Source organism: Temnothorax curvispinosus, unplaced genomic scaffold (assembly GCF_003070985.1).
Source record: "Temnothorax curvispinosus isolate PA1 unplaced genomic scaffold, ASM307098v1 QBEX01009885.1, whole genome shotgun sequence".
Classification (NCBI taxonomy): Eukaryota; Metazoa; Arthropoda; class Insecta; order Hymenoptera; family Formicidae; genus Temnothorax; species Temnothorax curvispinosus.
In genome coordinates this window covers 64,556-83,356 of record NW_020219665.1, presented here as the reverse complement: position 1 = coordinate 83,356, position 18,801 = coordinate 64,556, and the positions used below count along the sequence as shown (strand labels likewise).

Here is an 18,801-nt window from a genome sequence, read left to right as displayed (position 1 = left end):
AATGGGAGTATAGGCGCGCCGCGCCGTTCGTAGGTATGTTATATTCGCGGGTGGAAATAAAACACACGGAGAGGCTACGGTTCGCACACAGACTCGGCTGGCTTCGCCAGTCACTTGACCTGACATTTAATGCCATTACACAAGTCGCGGCTACTCGTTACTCTTTATCCGCTCGGCGCAGATGCCTATTTACCGAGATGACGGTGTAAATGGAAGAAAACAAGGCCTGATATACACGTATACATATATATACGTATCGTTAAACGAGAAACATAATGACGATCGCGCGCTGACTTATTCCAAAGGTTGCGACTTTCTTGCATTCCCTCGGTACGCAAGGGCGATCTATTTTATCGCTCACACGTATGTATGCGCATATCGATTCATCGCCTCGATTAACACCTCGCTCATGAATAGTAAAAAAAAACCGTGATGTATTACGGAGAACGAATATATACATTGGTATGCATTTGGAACAGATAGACTTTTGCATATCACATACCGTGAAACGTACACGCCTTACAATTCGATTCTAGATTATTTGAGATAAAAAGGATGCAATTATATCCCTCGATTTGCATGCGAGATAGATTATAAGCGACACAAAATAAATAAATTAGAAAATATCGTGAAATTATTTATTCATCTAACAATTTTTTTTAGCAAATTGAATAAATTGGATAAAAAAAGTAGAGAAATAAGTAAGATGCCATCAATTTCGTTAAAAAAATATACGTTGCAATATGTACATATAATATAAAATATACATATAAAACAGATATAAAACATAAAATAAGTAAACCGGCGCGATAAATAAATCATCAGTATACGGAAATAACAATAAGCGCGTTGTTGTTCTTCTCATGTCTTCTGCAATCATAACTCATGGGATCTTTCATGAATCACAATAGGGTCTTACGCCCTCAGAGGGACAGATCAATGATCGGCACACACGAGATCACATTTCGTCGCTCTCGCGAGGACGCCTTGTCGCAATAAATAACGTTTATGCTAATATACCCCCGCTGTAAAACGATCGCTCTTCGTAGCCCGTTATAAATGCAAATTTCGTTCGTCGGTCCGTTATCATTTTATTACGAAAGCAAACGCTCATTACGCCTGTTAAGTGACGCGTAACCGGAGTGCCATTAGCGGAGTGCCGTAACATTTACGCGATCTCGGAGTCTGCCCGACGATTGCGAGCTCCATCCGAACCACCTTTATCTGGATTCATCCACTACTCGGTCGTTGAAGAGTATACTTCTCTCCAATCTCGCTTCTCCTTTACCACTGCATCATTCATGCACTCGATCGTATTTTCTCGTCTGGATTAGCTAATTCTGAGCCACCGATCTTTCTCCCTCCATTTCTCTCTTCCTACGCTTTGATGTTATAGACGGACAATAACGGAAAGACTCGAATCGCCCGAAATTAGTGCTCAAGTTGGTGCGGTTCGAGTCTATAACATCTTTCGTTCAACAGGCAGAATTTCTCCCGTCGATATTTCACGACGTAGACCGCTACCCTATCCTCGTCTTCCATTTCAATGGGAATTATTTATGGTCTCGCCTGTCCACAAAAAGCGTTTGATGCATTATATATCGTTGCTCCTAAGCTTGCCTGATCGATGTACTACTTGATGAACCAGCGTCTCTATCACGATAATTGGCATTAGATGTTTGATGCAAGAAGTGACGGGTTAAATAGTTCGTGGTAAAAGTACCGTGTATAAAATATTAAAAGATTTTCGTGTAGAACTTACTATCATGAGAATGAATCGATTGTCGCATCGCGTGTCAACGCGACGTACTCTTTACGACGTCTGGTGACATATTAACTCAAACATTTCATTGATTGCCAGGCGGCTGGAATATTATTGACGTCGATGTGACTCATCAAGGCTAGATATCAAATGTATAAAGAACTGCCAGCTCTACTTTCCGAAGTTTCAGCACCCGAAAGAGAGCAACCGTAAAATTATTTATTGAAATACGCGCCTTCGCGATCGTTCGTGTTCGATCCCCTTGTTAATAATTCATGTGTGTCCATGGATCGCATGGAAAGCAGAATTTTTCTTTGAATATTTTGCACAGTTGTTCGTGACCGTCTATACATTTCATATACTGGTATCATAAAATGTTTGTATAACACTTGATAATACGTATATGAAACGTTAAAATCAAACGCGTATCTTAAATATAGTCTCAGACACTAAATTTTTCATACTTACAATAATTTAATATAAACTTTATAAAAATGTTTCAAACAATAATTATATTTATATAAAGAATATTTTAAAAAACAAAATATATCTGCGCTTCCTAAAATATTATTGCTTGGCGCATGTATATAACAATGTGCAAGTTGTGCTAATCAATGACTAAGAAGCCGTTTCAATTAGCTCGATAAGATATCAGCAAAGTCATATAATCACTTACCTCTATGAAAACGCGAATTTCAACGGTTCATCCGTCTTTAGAGTCTGCCCAAACTATCCGAAACCACATATGAAAGAGGAACATATCCCGTGATTCGAAGACGTACCTACTATATGTAATAGCGAAAGTTGCTCCAATTTGCAAGGTTTCCATTGCTGGACGTGATCAAATCGGTGCGCACTGTGCCCCACAATAGGCTACATCTCCATATCCCTTACGTAGCGCAGGTACTACGTACGACCGCAACTTTGATTGGTTCGAAATTGGTTTTGAGCTCAATCAGACACGTGTGTATGTGTATGTATATGTGTATATATATAATATATATGTATGTATGAATTATATATATATAGATGTATGTAGATTATATACATATATAGATATATGTATGTGTTGTGGCACATACTATGCATATATGTATGTGTCGTCATAGATATTAATTCCGATCCCCTGTCGGCAATGCGACGGAATAGCCCATCTGATCGTAAAATGAAATGACTCATTGTGCCCGGCATTACACAAACAATGGCATCGAGAGAGCGCGCGTTTAAAATAACAGAGACGTAAAAATAATATACCGCACTCGTATGATAAACGAAGAAAAGCGAACGAAGTGTTCTCTCGCGAATGTTTCGAGAATAAATAAATAAAATAATTTTAAGTAAAAGATGATAATTTGAAGTATATTTTTCACTTGTTTAAATTTGTTTTTTTTTTCTATAAAAGTACTATAAAAGTAATAGTATTGAAAGATATCAAAACCTTGCGTCAAACAAATTCGTAAAAAATTATTGCGTAATATAAATTTTTCCATATTATCATTTCGATATCGTTTTGATCACATTCCCATCTTTACTCTTCTCCCCTCCCCCTCATTTCACACAGATTTCTTGAAAAGTATTCGCATGATTAATAAAAATATATCAACGTGTCATGGATTTTTTTAAATTTGGACAGATTTTGACAACAGTCGGAAGCATTTTGTAATTAAAAACATATTAACGTATAAACACGGGATTACGATATGAGGGATATTATATTTTAATAACGTTTTAATATTGAGCCTGAAAAGGCTGAATATTGAAAACAACAAAAGCATTCATAAAGCTGAAGACTCATGCATTAATCATTTACTATCACCGATGATTATTGTCTTCCACGAACGTCGTTTTTCTCTCGTGACTCTGTTTGCATAAATTACAGGCGGGCTCCCACAGCCCGTGAGAGATTATTGCGTTTTCGTGTTGCGCGCTAAGGGCCCGGGGGCACTTACTTAGCATCGGTGTCCTACGGGGACACGAATTAAAAATCATAATGGTGCTCGCGTTGCGTGCGCTCGTGAAGAGAGTATCACGTCGTGACGTGGAGGCATGCGTACGCGAAGGCATGCGAAGGAAAATAGGCTGTGGAAGCTCGTGAGAAGCCGTGTAAGCCGAGGGCGACAAGTAGATAAAGTTCCTTAATTTGTAGAAAAAGCTCCTATATAAACGTTGCCGTAAAAATTGATCGATATCGGTACAGGATAAACTACTCGAGGCGATTAAAGTGCTCGCAAACTAGCGTAAATTAATTTTGAGGTTGCCTAGCTCTTATAGAGCCATTTTAAAGTCAAGAAAATTACAAAATCAAAATATTTAAAGCATCGTTAAGTGTTTTAGTAACGGCAAGTATTATTAAATGTCTTTAAAATATATGAAAAGCATAAAAATATAAAAAATGTTTTCGAGGCGTGTTTTGTTCTACATATTCAACTCACAATTTTTGCTCGTATTAATCGGTAATTATTGACGTAAAAAGCTGTTGGCCTAAATGCTGGCCTTAATGGAAAGGAAAATAAAATAATGAGACCAACGAACCGCGAGGTATAAATACTTTACGATGAGTACGACGTTACATTTTTGTAGCAACATCGCGACGTGCGTTTATTAATAAATCCGATGGTGTGCCAGATAACATTTACTTTTCTAAGGAAAAGGGATCACGGCAATTGCGTTTCCCACCGCGAAGTATAACATCGCATGCTTGCGCTTCGTTCTTCAACACAACGTAGAAGAAGAGGTTCCGTGAAAGACGGCGGTGTACATTCCACGCATTGCTTTTTACTGACGAGTCGTCTGCCACGACTTTGTGTACAAGATGTTTCATTCTTCCGATTGTTAAGCAGCGTCACGAGTGGCAACCGATGTGATACTTATGAGATTCTTGCGATCGTAAACGTGAACGCGGCCGCCTTTCAATTTACTTCTAAAAAGTCTAAATCTTCCATTAATCTTCTTTTAAAGAAAAAAAATGTTTAAAAGAAATACATAATTTTATGGGTAGAATAACGAGAGAATTTAAAAAGAAGAAAACATTTTTTGAAGTTTTCGAGCACGAAATTACTTATTCTCCAAACTCACTCCAAAAAATAAGTAGCTTAAATCGATTACAAAACAACTTAACGTGAAGGAAGGATTTCATAAAGTAAAATTTAAAAAAATAAATTATTTTCATACCTTTAAATATATCTTGCATCATTATTTAATTTTAAAAAGGCATCCACACACATATTCGATTATTCTTTATTAAATAATTTAAGAACAAAAATTCAAAAAATGAATAATCAAAAGCATTTGATAAATTTTACATTGCTCCTACATCGGGAAACGAAATTTCGAGGTGTGTCGTAGCGCGTGAAACATTCCACAATATTCAAATGTCTGAGTTTCTCAGTTTGCAGTTTCCAACGCGCGACGCAGAACATTTTTAATATAAATTCACGTCGCAGTATCAACATCGCATACTGCTTTGCAAAAAAACGCGCGCCTGTGTGTATTCGGCTCGATATAAAAGCGACGGGCAAAAAAATCCGGACAGAAATTCAACTGCGTAATATCCTTCCCGAGCCAGCCGAAATATATATCGCGCTCTGCGAGAGATATTTATCAACGCCGGAGATTAAAACGGGACATCTCGCGTGTGCCCTCGTACACGAGCGCGCACCACACTCGCGCATTCGGATACCGTAAGATTTCGGATTCGTCCCATCGAGGTGCCTCGCTATTCGACATGCAGAATAATCCGATAAAAAGTAAGCTGCGCACTAGAGAGAGAGAGAGAGAGAGAGAGAGAAAAGGAAAGATTGTTTCTCGCATTGACGCATATGCAAATCGATCGGCATTCGATCCGCGTCGTAGCTGAGAACCTCGATTCTCCTACCAGCGCTCATTGTAAATTCAAATGGCAGAAACGCACGATCGTGATATATTATGATTGTAACCTGATTAACAGTCTGAAAATGCAGATAATCGCGTTGGCTAATCCCTATCGCAGTTTGGATTAGAATTGTTGCGCCAAAGACGACCGTAATATTCCACTATTATTTGATAAGCATAGTGTTTCGAAGCTTGGTTATATACAGATGGACTATACGTAGTGTCCTAGATTTCTCTCATCTACGATTTCTTTGACCAATTTGGAGCTGAGTTCGTCTTAATGAAAACACACGGAAGATGTCTGCAACATTAATCTTTAAATGGAAATCTTATTGAAGGCTTCGAAACTAGCTTTGAAATAAAAGATTTCACTATATATTTTATATAAAGCTTGTTTGAAATTAAAACGCATAGCAACTTCCATAAATATTCAATTTAAATGTTATTAGTGTCACGGCTTTCGTGATTCAGACACAATTTACTTTGAGTATTGACATGCAGCGTGAAAAACGGGAATGACCCGCATATTGCGTTAATCCGAAATTCGCAGTTGCTGAGATTATCCGATAGCAAAACGAGAGAGAAAAGAGATAAAAATCTGCCCGACGAAATGCTTAGCATGCAGCGCGGATGCATTCTCTCGGTTAACGTAATTTTGCATGTTCGCGTTGTGTCTCGCATGCGCGTTCCAACGCCACCGCGCCGTTTCGCGTCCGTCGCGTCGTCGTGACTCACAGAATGAAAAGTCAACGTTACCGCCTATTATTTTTTCGTCGCTTCATTATTATCGCACGAGCGCTGGATTGCAAGGTGTCTCCTTTTGTTCCGTATATCGACCGGGAGCACCGTATCGTGAGTACTATCTTAGCGCTTTGTATGTTTAACAGAGTCTAGTCGATAGCTCGACGCTTTAAAAGCGGATAATCAGCACGACAGCACAGGCGAAGCACTTAAAAACAAAACAAAAAACGAGGAGAAAACCTGGCAAGCGCGATCGCGCAATCTTCGAACTGTTCATAAATCATGACTCAAGCTTCCTCTGAAATCGTCTGAGTCATTCTTGCAGGTTCGGCGCGCAGAACGCCTCTTTATACTCTCTCGATAATGCGCGCCACAAAAATTCTGTTGGACGGAAAATTACTTGGAGTAAATTCGAACTAATATAATACGAGGAATTTAGTCAAAGTAACGGCGTTTGTTGCGATGTACCGTTGCGTATTTTATGCGATTGTGTTATTGGAGTGCGTCCTTTACCTGATGGCACACAGATCTCATCCTCGTTTCAGGATTGCAATTTGCAATTTCAGCGCGGTGCGCTTTATCATCGAATAACGAAATGAAATTACGCCGTAAATTCCACAACGTTGGAATTCATTATTTGATTAATCGTTACAAAGCTTTCTTTGATCGTTTCGAGTAACGATATAGCGCATGCGCTGCTGCGACCGCGGTGGAAACGATTTATCTGCGAGATCTGCAATCGTCCTCGTTTGTGGAGTTTGGATGCTTCGTTCCAGGAAAAATAAGAACACCACACACACACACACACACACACACACACACACACACACACACACGCACGGGCAAGTGAGTTGGACGTTTTCGACGCTTTCTAGCGTCGTTTAGAATTTGGGAGCTCGTAAAGATTGTGCGCGCGTCTCTCCACACTTATTGTTAGAGTTCCGAAGAGGAATGGACGCGTGATTTGGTGATTCGAAAAAGAACGGAGGGCAATCGGGGAATCACTTAACATATTATCGATGCCCGAAGGTTAATCGTGTGTTAAGCGTTTCCCATCCCGCTAATCGCCCGTGCGAAAAGCGTGGGTGATAAACGAGCGCGGCGAGGAAAAGTTATGGGCATAATTGCACGATGGGAACTCTTCGCGGTCACGTGTGCGCCACTTTATTTATGAGATGCGGAAGAATGAGTGCGTGTGAGGCTCGCGTATCATCACTGTGAAATATTCCAGCGATGGCAAAATGCAACGCTAAAACCGAAAGCAAAATGATTAAGCGCGATATCGTATAACACGTATATAAATGTTGAGGTTCCATTTAACTTTATATTTCCCGATATCCATGCAAGCTGAATATTGCATTGTAACTTGATAAATTGTGTTATATCTGAGTCTAGTCGTTAATACAAATACGCAGAAGTTGAAATAAACGAATAAATAATAAATGCATGTGTGTTTGTGAAATCGCAAACTTGCCGATTAAAATGTAATGAATTTATGTTCAATTTAATTAGCTTATTATAATAGCATTATACAAATTTAATTCGTCAAATTATTTTATTTAAATGCCAAATTAAATCAGCAGAATGCAAATGAAATGCATTTATGTCGATTTACGTGATACTGCTGGAAAGAAAAGAATTGCGCCTTTTCGCGAAACGGCGTGGCGAATATTACAAGAGAAATAGTGATGCAATGAGAGAGATGCGTAATGGCGTACACAAAGGAAATTTCTTTAGCTGATTTATCGACGAGTCAAGGATTATTACATAATACAACATGCAACTCTAAGTATTCGTCGAGCTTTTAAGGATTCTTGAATATGCGGCCTTTTATAAGACCCGGAGTTGCAGTGAAATTAATGAAATTAAATAAAATATCGTAAACTTTCCTCAGAAAACTAATTATCGTCTATTCTATTCTGATCACTACGCATTCTAAAGCCGTAATTATATCTTAACAAAGATAAAGAAGAAAATTCATTCAATTGGAGATATAAATTAAAGAACGCGCGAAGTCAATTATCTCTGTTCTCCGATGAAAATAGTTTCCTCAATAAAACCGTTTTCATATTGAAATCGCGCTGCAATTTCAATGGAAGATTCTTATATATCTGTGAAACGCTGCATTAAATCCCCGTGAATTTATCCGACAAATCGAATCCCTATTAACGAAGGAAAATCAAATTGATTTCATCTCGCACTTCGAGAGCGGCTAGTAAACAGCCTTTATCAGAGTTTGCAGAATAGCGTGCAATGTCTCGCGCATTTCAATGAGCGACATTTTGAGATATAGATTCGTTCTTGCAGCACGGAGGTATTCAAATTAACCGCACTCGCGAACTGCAATTATTTATAATTAACGCCGACGCATAGTTATCGTACGTGCTTTTGTATAAATATGTCGGATTGCCACTGCGCGGTTTTCGGATTTGACCAATTAACGACTAATGCACCACAAAATCAATATATCCTTGCCTATATCGAATGTTGTCATAAATTATAGTTTTTTATTAACCAGTTTTTAAATCTGCTGCGCAGGTAACAGTTAAAGATATTATAACACCTTTAAATATTAATAAGATATATTGTGTTTTCTCATTACAACACTAATATATCCAGAAATAGAAATTCTGATGTTTGATCAAATTATCGCGAAAGATTGCGAACAGATGAAACTCGATAATTTCGCGATGTTTGCGAATCCGTCACTTTTTCAACGAATTAAGATCTCAGGAATTTGTCGGTAGAGTCCGCATAAGTTCCTGAAATTTACACAGAGCGGAGAAAGTTCTATTATTCTTCTTTCTTTGTTTACGCGCGACTTCAAGACATGTAATAAATCTTCGAAATAATCGTTCGAAAATAATCAGAAGAATCATTATGATGTAACGAGTAGATGGTTAAATTAGTAACACCTTTCTAATGCTAATGTTTTAATATGTAATCAGATATTAACTCGTAACACATTTCTCATCTTGTATTACGTTGTCGCTGTACTTTAACACACATCAATGATCTCTGATACGAATCGCTCTCACGTCGTAATTCGAATAAATCGTGTTTTACATATTCATGTAATGACGCAATTAACAGAGCTCCACTCGCGACACAAATGGAACAATTTAAATTATTGGCGCGGATGGGCGAATAAGAAAAAAGAGCCAATTAATCGAAAATGCGACAAATCGCTAAACGACAAACAGGACTACACATCGTTCTATTTCTCCAACAATTACATTTAATTTATCCAACGGTAAATAATTCAATAACACAGTAACAACAACAAACTGTTTGTCCCGCTGTTGTTTCCGCTCGACTAATTCGCGAACATTTTCGACTTCTGCGCGAATGGGATGTTATAAACGACGTCTGTCGCGTATTATTATCCGGTGAGTCGCGGTTGCTAACAATAAGAGGTCAACATTTGAGAAATCATGTCCATAATAGTCCATATACTTTGAGAGAATTTCCTTTGGTGGATATATGTATATATATATATATATATATATATATATATATATATATATATATATATATATATATACGGTGCCGTTTAGTTTACGGTCAATCGCCTCAAGCGACTGCGCCTTATTTTTAACCCTTTAAAGCAACATCAACGGAACCGACGCGTAGCCGTTCTTACGTGAAAATCGGGGCAACGAGAGATGGTGCAGCGCTCAGCCGCTCGACATCATAGTTTTGATCGACGCAGATGAAACGTGCGCTCGATTAAAGATGAGAATTACGATCGCGATAGCACTCGCGGTAAACTGGATCAGTCAATTAAGCGATACGAACAGTTATAACTATCCAATGTTACAAAGTGTTGCAACTGCCTTCGAGATGCAAAGTAATCCACGAATATATGGAGTGGTGTTGATCGAGCTAAGATCAATCTCGTCTAACTTTGGATAATAAGGTACGAACTTTACAAAGAGGTGCAATATCGATATAATCGTGGATTCTGTACTCTTTAGGAAAGTTTATTAATTAAGTAGAGAATAAATTTAGCATCATCTCCTTTCTGATGATTGATATCTTTTCCTAGAAAGGTTGCGTGAATGATTGATTACTTTCGAGCGACTCCCATTTTGAGATATTATATGTCATTGCGTTCTGAATAATGTGTGTGTGTGTGTGTGTGTGTGTGTACTTACGTATATCGTAGAATTATGTATAGTTAAATCAATAATATCTATAATATCGTTAATACGTTTCAGTATGTTTAATATTTTCATTCATCAATAATTCTCTTTTTGTAATATTTGTAATAATCTTCTTTCGTTCGGACGAAGAGAATTTTCGCTTCAAAACTCGATACTCCCGTAAGCGGTATTATTACAACGGGCGCAGAGTGTTCACTGCTGTTATTATAAAATATGAAACTCGCCGATACATGATCGGCGTATTTTTACAACAGTGAAACGTTTATATTTGATATTTTTAATTTTTGTAGTCCACAAGCGCTCCGAGTTCACATGGCAAATATATCATATTTGATCATAACAGAACTGACACATACACACACGGCGCGCAGCGCTGCCTTTGACATAATTTCTCATTTAATTTAAAAGAAGATATACAGAAAATTTGCGTGCATCAGGAAGGATTTAAAAAAAAAGCAGAACTTTGATTATTTTCTTACTGGGTGATAAATGTGTCCACCGACTTTCTTATTCATTATCTCCATTCAGTTATTGTTCGTTGAATTAAAAGGAAAGCGAGTGCTTGAAAGGATTAAACTTTCAGGAGAATATTATCATCGTCCATTTTGTGTGAATCTAACAGATGTCAGAAATGCATAGTATAAAAGAAGACAAAAGACGCGAGAGCATCGTTAAAGTATGAAATGATATTCTCGCAATTAATGATTAAATTTCCGCGTCAGAAAGAATAGCTGTCGTGCTGACCAATTATGACAAATTGTTAAAGGCGATTTGCGCATCGCGAGAGCACGAGTGGAACTCGCGAGTCGAAGTTTCGGAGGGCGGGCAACCCCTCCCAAACGGCACCGTGTCCAAAGTCGTTCAAGACGTCTTGAAGACATTATTAAAATGTCATATTACAAAGATGTCTTAAAGATGTTTTAAAAACATTTTTTAAAACTGTAAGACTTTTTTTTAAGACAAATGTTTTTAAAGATGTCTTTAAGATGTCTTATGTCTGGAGTACGACGTGCTTCGTAAATCCGACGTAGTTTGTTATCCTCGCAAGCATCTCTGGTGGTATATTTCACTTACTACGAGCAGATCCGAACGTCGTCCTGTCGCTGAAGACGGAAGCAACGGCTCCGCATTATCGTCTCTCCGTGAGCGCCTCTACCTTTCCCCGTCCCTCCGGCTCCGTATCTCCCTCGCGCACCTCCACGACGTGACTTCGACTCGGCGGGTCGCGGTTTAGCCCACGCGGTACTCCGTAGTCCGTATCCTCGGTCCCTCCACGGCACGTCCGCTTCTCCAGCCCCCTTTCCTTTATCCCCCTCGCCCGACCGCGCGCAAATCCGCACTCTACACCCGCGGGGCACAACACATGGTACCCATGACGACGCGTTCTCTTTTCGCACTTGCTTTAATATGTATATACGCCAACTCCGCGCTCATCCGCGCCGATCGACCGAGTCGAGTCAGCCGGGCGGTGTTACAACTTGTGAGACACGCGCTCCGCTTTTGCTCCGATTTGGCGCCAAGTGAGCGCGAACGACGGAAGAAGAAGAAGAAGAAGAAGAAGAAAGAAAACGTCACCCTTCCACGACGACGCTCGGCGCGTAACTGACCGTCCGCGGCGTCCGCGCGGAGAGCCGAGGTGCAGGTGGCGACGTACGCTTTAATGCCTTTGAGCCGAGCGGCGCCGCGCGCATGCGCCGTCGCTGGTAAAAGGCGAAAACGCGATCGGCGTTCTCCAAGCGTGGCGCCGACGAACCGAACCGAACCGATCGCGACCACCGGCGATCGAGGGATTTGGTCGGCAAATGATGCGCTCGTCCTCCAATGGCGAGTGGTATTTAACCCGTTCGTCGCGCAGCCTGTGCGCGAATAGCGTTATGCTTAATTCCGGCTTCCATCGCGCGAATGATATACAACATGATACGGAAAACGTCCGATAGAACGCGACGTTTAAGACGCCACGTCGCTTTTTTGAAATATGTCTTTGCCTACTCGTCGTCACCGACACTTGCGAGAGTAATGAATCGACAGTGATTAATATCCATGAAAGGTGTATGAATATTCAAAAACGTTTCAGATAAAGTTTTATGCGCGAGCGAAGGAGCTCCAGTTTATGGCAATTTTATTAATGCGTAAATCTATTTGAGTCTTTTGAAACATAGCTTTATACATATATCTGTACCTTAGAGGTAAAAAAATCGTATCTCCACACAGAGAGAATTTTCTCTTAGAATTTACCCTGAAAATCATGGTAGTTGTGGGACAACATAAACGAAGAGTTCTATGCAAGCTGATTAATATCTATAACCATGCATAATAAAAATATTAATATCTATTACAATAAAATATAAAATATGTGTTTGATTAATTTTACTAAAATATATAATAAAATTTCAATAATTTTTCAAAAACTACCAATGTACTTGGTAATTTGTATTACGTTGTTTGTATAAAATATATTTTGTATATTTCAAAAATTCCTATTGTTACCGATAATATTTGATTGCCAAGTTGTCTCACATTTGCAGTGAATTTAACGGTAAAATATAACGAAAAATTCTCTCCGTGTATAGACGCAGTGCTCGTACAAAAGCACTAACGTTTGTTTGCTGAACGAGGGCAAGAGGCAGGAATAAAAACGTAATATTTTTCGTAAGAAACCTTCAAACAAGCTTGAAACAACCGAACAGTATTATAGCTTTTCCTGAAATTTTTATTTACACGCTTGCAATCTCTTTTTATTACAAGTTTGTAAATGATGGTGACAGGTAAACATTGCGGTCGGGAGCCATGGTTCTTTCATGACTTACCGCGGAGACGTGAAGACGACAAGATCGATGCGGAGGGAAGATGTTATTGGTTGTACACGTATTACGTATTCGCGCATACCAATCTGCAGTGTGTGGCGAAGCGGAATGGAACTCTGGTATAGTAAAAGGCGGAAATCCACGCCAGGATGATAATGCCGCGAATATACCGCGCAATACCTATTGTTCGTTGGCAGATTTTCCTGAATAACTGCCTTTAAATGTGCCAACGATTACGACCGATTACATTTGAGTACGAAGATAACAAAAGATTTCCGTACCAAACAGAATTTTCAAATAATTTACGCTTTTAAACATAGCAATAATATTATCACTATTTAATCATAATTTTTCTTGGTCATATTAAGTAACCAAAAAACGCATTAAAAAAATGGAAACAGTCCTCATCAGTATGTATTATCAAGAATAACATATTTCATCTACGTATAATATTTTCAATTAAAATACTGCCACAGAATATAGTCGATGCTGCGCAAATAGTGTTTCGTAGCTCGCATATTTTTTCTATTGATTGATTCTCTCTTTCGAGAACGCAAGAATTGACACAAGAATCGTTGCTACCCATAATTTCAAAGAGGCATGACGAAACGGAGGCTCATATATTACACAGTATTTTTCCGCAGGCGCAGATGGTAATTATCTGCGAGTAGTAGATATACATATACACGTGCAGATACCGCGAAAAAAATACAAAAGCTGTCGGCGTGACGTGCACCGTTATGCTTGTCCCCTCATTACGAACTTCGCCTTCGAAAATTGGCACGTATGTCTCCGGAAACCGCGAGCGGGACGGCAATGACCGTTCTTATGGCTGTTTCGCGTGCACAAAAGTCATGAATTACATTAAACTTGCCCATTAAATAAATTACTTTAATAAAAAATTTTTCGTTTCGTATATCGGGAACATGGTTATTAAATATGAGCGAACTACAAAACGACAACGGAAAAACGTCAGTGTGCTCTGAATTTTCCGGACAAATTGACGCAACTTGGCAGAAACGAAAAGAGTGAATAATGTCATAAAATGATCAATTTAATTAATGTGTAATTCAGATGATTAATTTATTGACCAGCTAATGACGTAATTAAAATTTTTATTTTATTAAGCGCGCACGGAGAAAATTGCTACGGTTGTTACAACAACATACTCTATGATTGAAAAAGAAATTTATATGAATTCAAGTTATATTGATATATATATAGATTACATTAAAAATGTAGCTGTTAATATGTGCTCATTTATACGGTTCTCATAATCGTAGTTCTTACTATAAGTAACATTCGGTTACAATACTCTCATATAGGTACCTCAACCAAAGGATTATTATTGGTACTCTTTCTAAAGTGATCTGCAGTATAAATAGTATAGTTGATAGATCTATAAGATATAGTTGCACGGTATAGCACTGATTGTGAGAGTTCAGTTCAATCGCAAAATCACTTCCAGAATACTATGGTTTTCATAACCCTTTTGTATTAATGAGCGAAAAATAACATTATTATTCTGTTGTAGCAAACCTAACTTTTTCTCCGTGCGACATTCGGAAGATAGAAATCTACAAATTTATAAAGAGAGAGAGTTTTTCTGAATTTCTCTCTGCCACCGAATCGTTGCTCAGTTTGTTTTTGATTTTCCACGGAATTCCACACATTTCACGCGACGGCGATATGCAAGGCCATTGTTGATTTTTATTTTTTGCGTAAATCACATATCGCTGATGTTCATGTGTGACGGTAAGAGAATGTGTACTTTCCCTCCGCGCGTCTGTTATGTACACATTCTTTATCGTACGTGTGCGCGATAAAACGTGAAAATCCGCCGCATATTGGCAACAATGCATGACTTCCCGGTTAAGAAGAGTTGCAAATCCGAAAAATCACGTTTGTCTGCCTGAGACGTTCTCAACTATGGTGATGGTTGTGGGTGCTGTTTTATTTTTTCATATCGCGCTTCAATCTATTAATAAAATATAGTCTTTGATATTTATTGTATGACATCTTTTTAACGTTACGCAAAAATTCTTTATAATTTACTTAATAAATTTGTTACTATTGCTCTTATTATTATTATTGTTACAATTTTAAGTACATGTATATACATTTGTTGTATTATTTTATTTAGTATTACGGAAATTAGATTGTTATTGCGTTTTAAATTATTATTGCTATTATTTTTACTACTATTAAAATATAATAATAAATTAAATTAATATGTTACACTACACTGAGAAAAAAAGCTGTTGCTTCAATTAAAGTGCTATCACGGGGTGCCAAAAACATAAGTAGTTTATTCAATTGTATTATTATTAGACCTAATATCTGGATTATTAAACCAATAATTTAATTTAATTATTGGTTTAATCCGGTTTAATCCGGATATTGGGTCTAATATAATACAATTGAATAAACTACTTATGTTTTTGGCACCCCGTGATAGCACTTTAATTGAAGCAACTGCTTTTCTTCTCAATGTACTAATGTGATCACAATAATCTATTCTTTCTTCCAGTAGTCTTTCTAATTCTAATATTTAAGCAACATTAAACATTATATTTATTGCTCATCATAAGTTACTATTGAGAAGCCTGACACCGACGCAAAAATTTACAAACGACCTTTGACCTTTAAATATCATTCTTATTACACTACTAAAACTTTCCTCTTACAGTTATTACGCGTCGGCGAAAAGTTTAATGGTTCTTTTTCCCATGAAATTCAATTTTGCGACTACATTTCTCGTTATACTCGTTACACAAGATGCTCCAAAAGTCCAAAACCATCAAATATCCTGTTAACTATACATTAGGGACTCGTGAGAGTTGAAACATCGTCCAGAGAAAAACGTTAAAGTATTTACGTATATGTTAAAGACAGTGACAGTGCTTGTTACTTCACGTTTCGTTGTTGTATTTAACTAAGGTTACGTGAGCTCTATTTGCCAACTTTCTATGAACTAAACCGACAGCTGTAATGCAAGCGGCGTCGGTGAGCATGAAAAATGTAACTTGACCGATTACAGTCTCAGTTACATTTTTGTATAGTTTTATTTAAAGATTGCTGCAATCATAAGGCAACAGAGCAAAATAAGAGTTTCGTTTGATCTCTCTTTTCTAAAGTAAGTCCAAAAAAATAACTGAATAGCTCGAATTAGTAGCCGCTAATTTACATGGTAAAAAGTAAAAACAGAAGACTAATTCGTTCGCTTGTTGATTCGTAAGTAGATACGCAAATTCAACTTATACAATATACATCACGCGAAATGAATCGTGAAGCGAATAGTTTGACGTTTGACGAGCATCGACGAGCGAATTGTCAGTTCATTATGCAATCTCGCTACTTGATTTATGTAGGCACAACCGATAACTCATGTGAGTCAGTGTTTATACGCCGCAGGTGTTCATTTAAGGGATTTTTCAAATTAATCAAGTGGACAATGACAGATGTCTGTTCATTACATAATGTAAATTATATCTTTTATGTCACTTTTTATAATTACTTCCTTTCAACTCGACAAAAGAGACTGTAGTTTTCAACATTTAAAAGATTTACAAAATAAGATTCTTTGATGTAAAACAGATACTTTTTTACTTCTTTAATTTATACTTTCTTGAAACAGAATTCAACAAAAGAGAGTATGGTTTTCTTATACAACAAGGTTCTTTGGTAAAACAGATATTTCTCTTATAACGCGCAAATACAAGATTTATAAGCGCGTAGGTATCAAGACTTTCTCTAAACATTTTGATAGTGCAAAATGTATAACAGCGCGATTTCGCGGATCAACAGAATGTTCTTGGATTTTTTTGAGATCTTTTGAGTATCGTAGTAAAGACTTTTGTAAAGCACCAATTGTGTCGATCCTTCTTACGCCTATAATGTTTCGCGAATAAACTTTGGATCTTCATTCGCGCGGGTATATCCTCCATAAAACTTGCAAATCCAATTTCCCGGGATTACAACTCGGGTTAGGGAATTCACATCGCTGGAAAGCTGGACCAGTCGAGTTCGATTTAACTCCGACGAGGCGTGTTCGCCTGACGAAACGTATTTCGTTTCTATGCTCTGGGGATTCTTAAAGCTAATACCGGGATATCGCGTAAACGCGAGAACCACAGGTGGTATATCGATGCGAGCCTGCACGTCAAGTTATGTGGAATTATTAACTACCTCGCTGTGCTTCGCAACTCACTTAATTAATTATCGTTTGCGTATCACCATTGCAGATGCATTCGGCCCTGACGAAATAAATCAATGAAAAGTTCCAAGTCCATTTTCAACGATCTAAAGTTTGTGTCAGAATTTGAAATAAAATTATAAAAACATTTGAAGAACGAGAAATATACATACATATAAAATTATATAAATATAAAATTGAAATCTGGTATAAGGAATTACAAATCTAAAGAGTGGACTTTATAAGCAAAATATAAAATGTTTATACATATAAATTACATAACGCCAATTTTACGCAACACATGAAATAATTATTTGCAGATTATCTAAACGAACTTTCTCTGCATATCTTTGATAATTGTGACATAGCATATTAGAAAGACATGCATGTTAATCGTAAAAGAGCGAGAGTAATATACACTGTATGCGCTATAAATAAAATCGATCACACGCCCCTCACCGAATTATCGGTAACACCGACCGATAAAAATTTACCAGATATGTCACAGTTTAATGTATGCATGTCCACTATACATGATTCACCCGTCGACGTACAAAAAAATGGTAACTCTACAGAAAATTCATGCGTGTATATATTCGTGGTAAGCGAGAAGAGAAATAAAAAATTGGATGAAATAGATTTTTAGAGTATTACGATATATATAAAACAATATATTTTATATAAATACATGTTTTATATAAATAAATTGCTCAATAAAAATTATTCGCCAGTGATGAAACAATAATTCGGTATAGTTAAAACGGCCTGACTGGCAAGTTTTATTAAGTATATCACAACGACGTTTCGACCACTAATTTGGGTCTTTTTCAAGTTATTTTAACAATGCTGGAATGAAAGAATGAAAGAATGTATAAGAAATTTAAAAATTAAAAATTAAACAACATTACGCGTTGAACGGATTTACGATAATATTGGTAAATAGGACTTACATGGATCATTGTGCGTCAATTATATAAAATTCGTGGCGGGTCGGAAAAATACGACGGTCTCATGTGAAGGCCGAAAAACTAATGATACATTATCGCAAAATACAGTAAACATAGAAGGAGAACTTAAAGTGATACATTATCGCAAAATACAGTAAACATAGAAGGAGAACTTAAAGTGAAGAAATTATTCGATCATAGACCAATGGTAGGTTTTCAGTGTCTTTCTGTGAGTTGATTGCCCCTTTATGTTATGTAAATAAATTGCGTAAAATTATATATGTATATATATATATATATATATATATATATATAT

General features: G+C 37.4%; 1 protein-coding gene across 1 annotated transcript in view; it reads right to left on the bottom strand.

Moving 5' to 3' along the window:
• The window catches only part of LOC112459494 (mucin-17), a 53,617-nt gene extending 41,273 nt beyond the window's left edge, over positions 1–12,344 (bottom strand). Inside the window, exon 1 of the mRNA XM_025023607.1 lies at positions 11,614–12,344. The gene's annotated coding sequence lies outside the window, so the exon portion shown is untranslated. The remainder of the gene's footprint in view (positions 1–11,613) is intronic.
• Between the last annotated feature and the right edge of the window lie 6,457 nt (positions 12,345–18,801).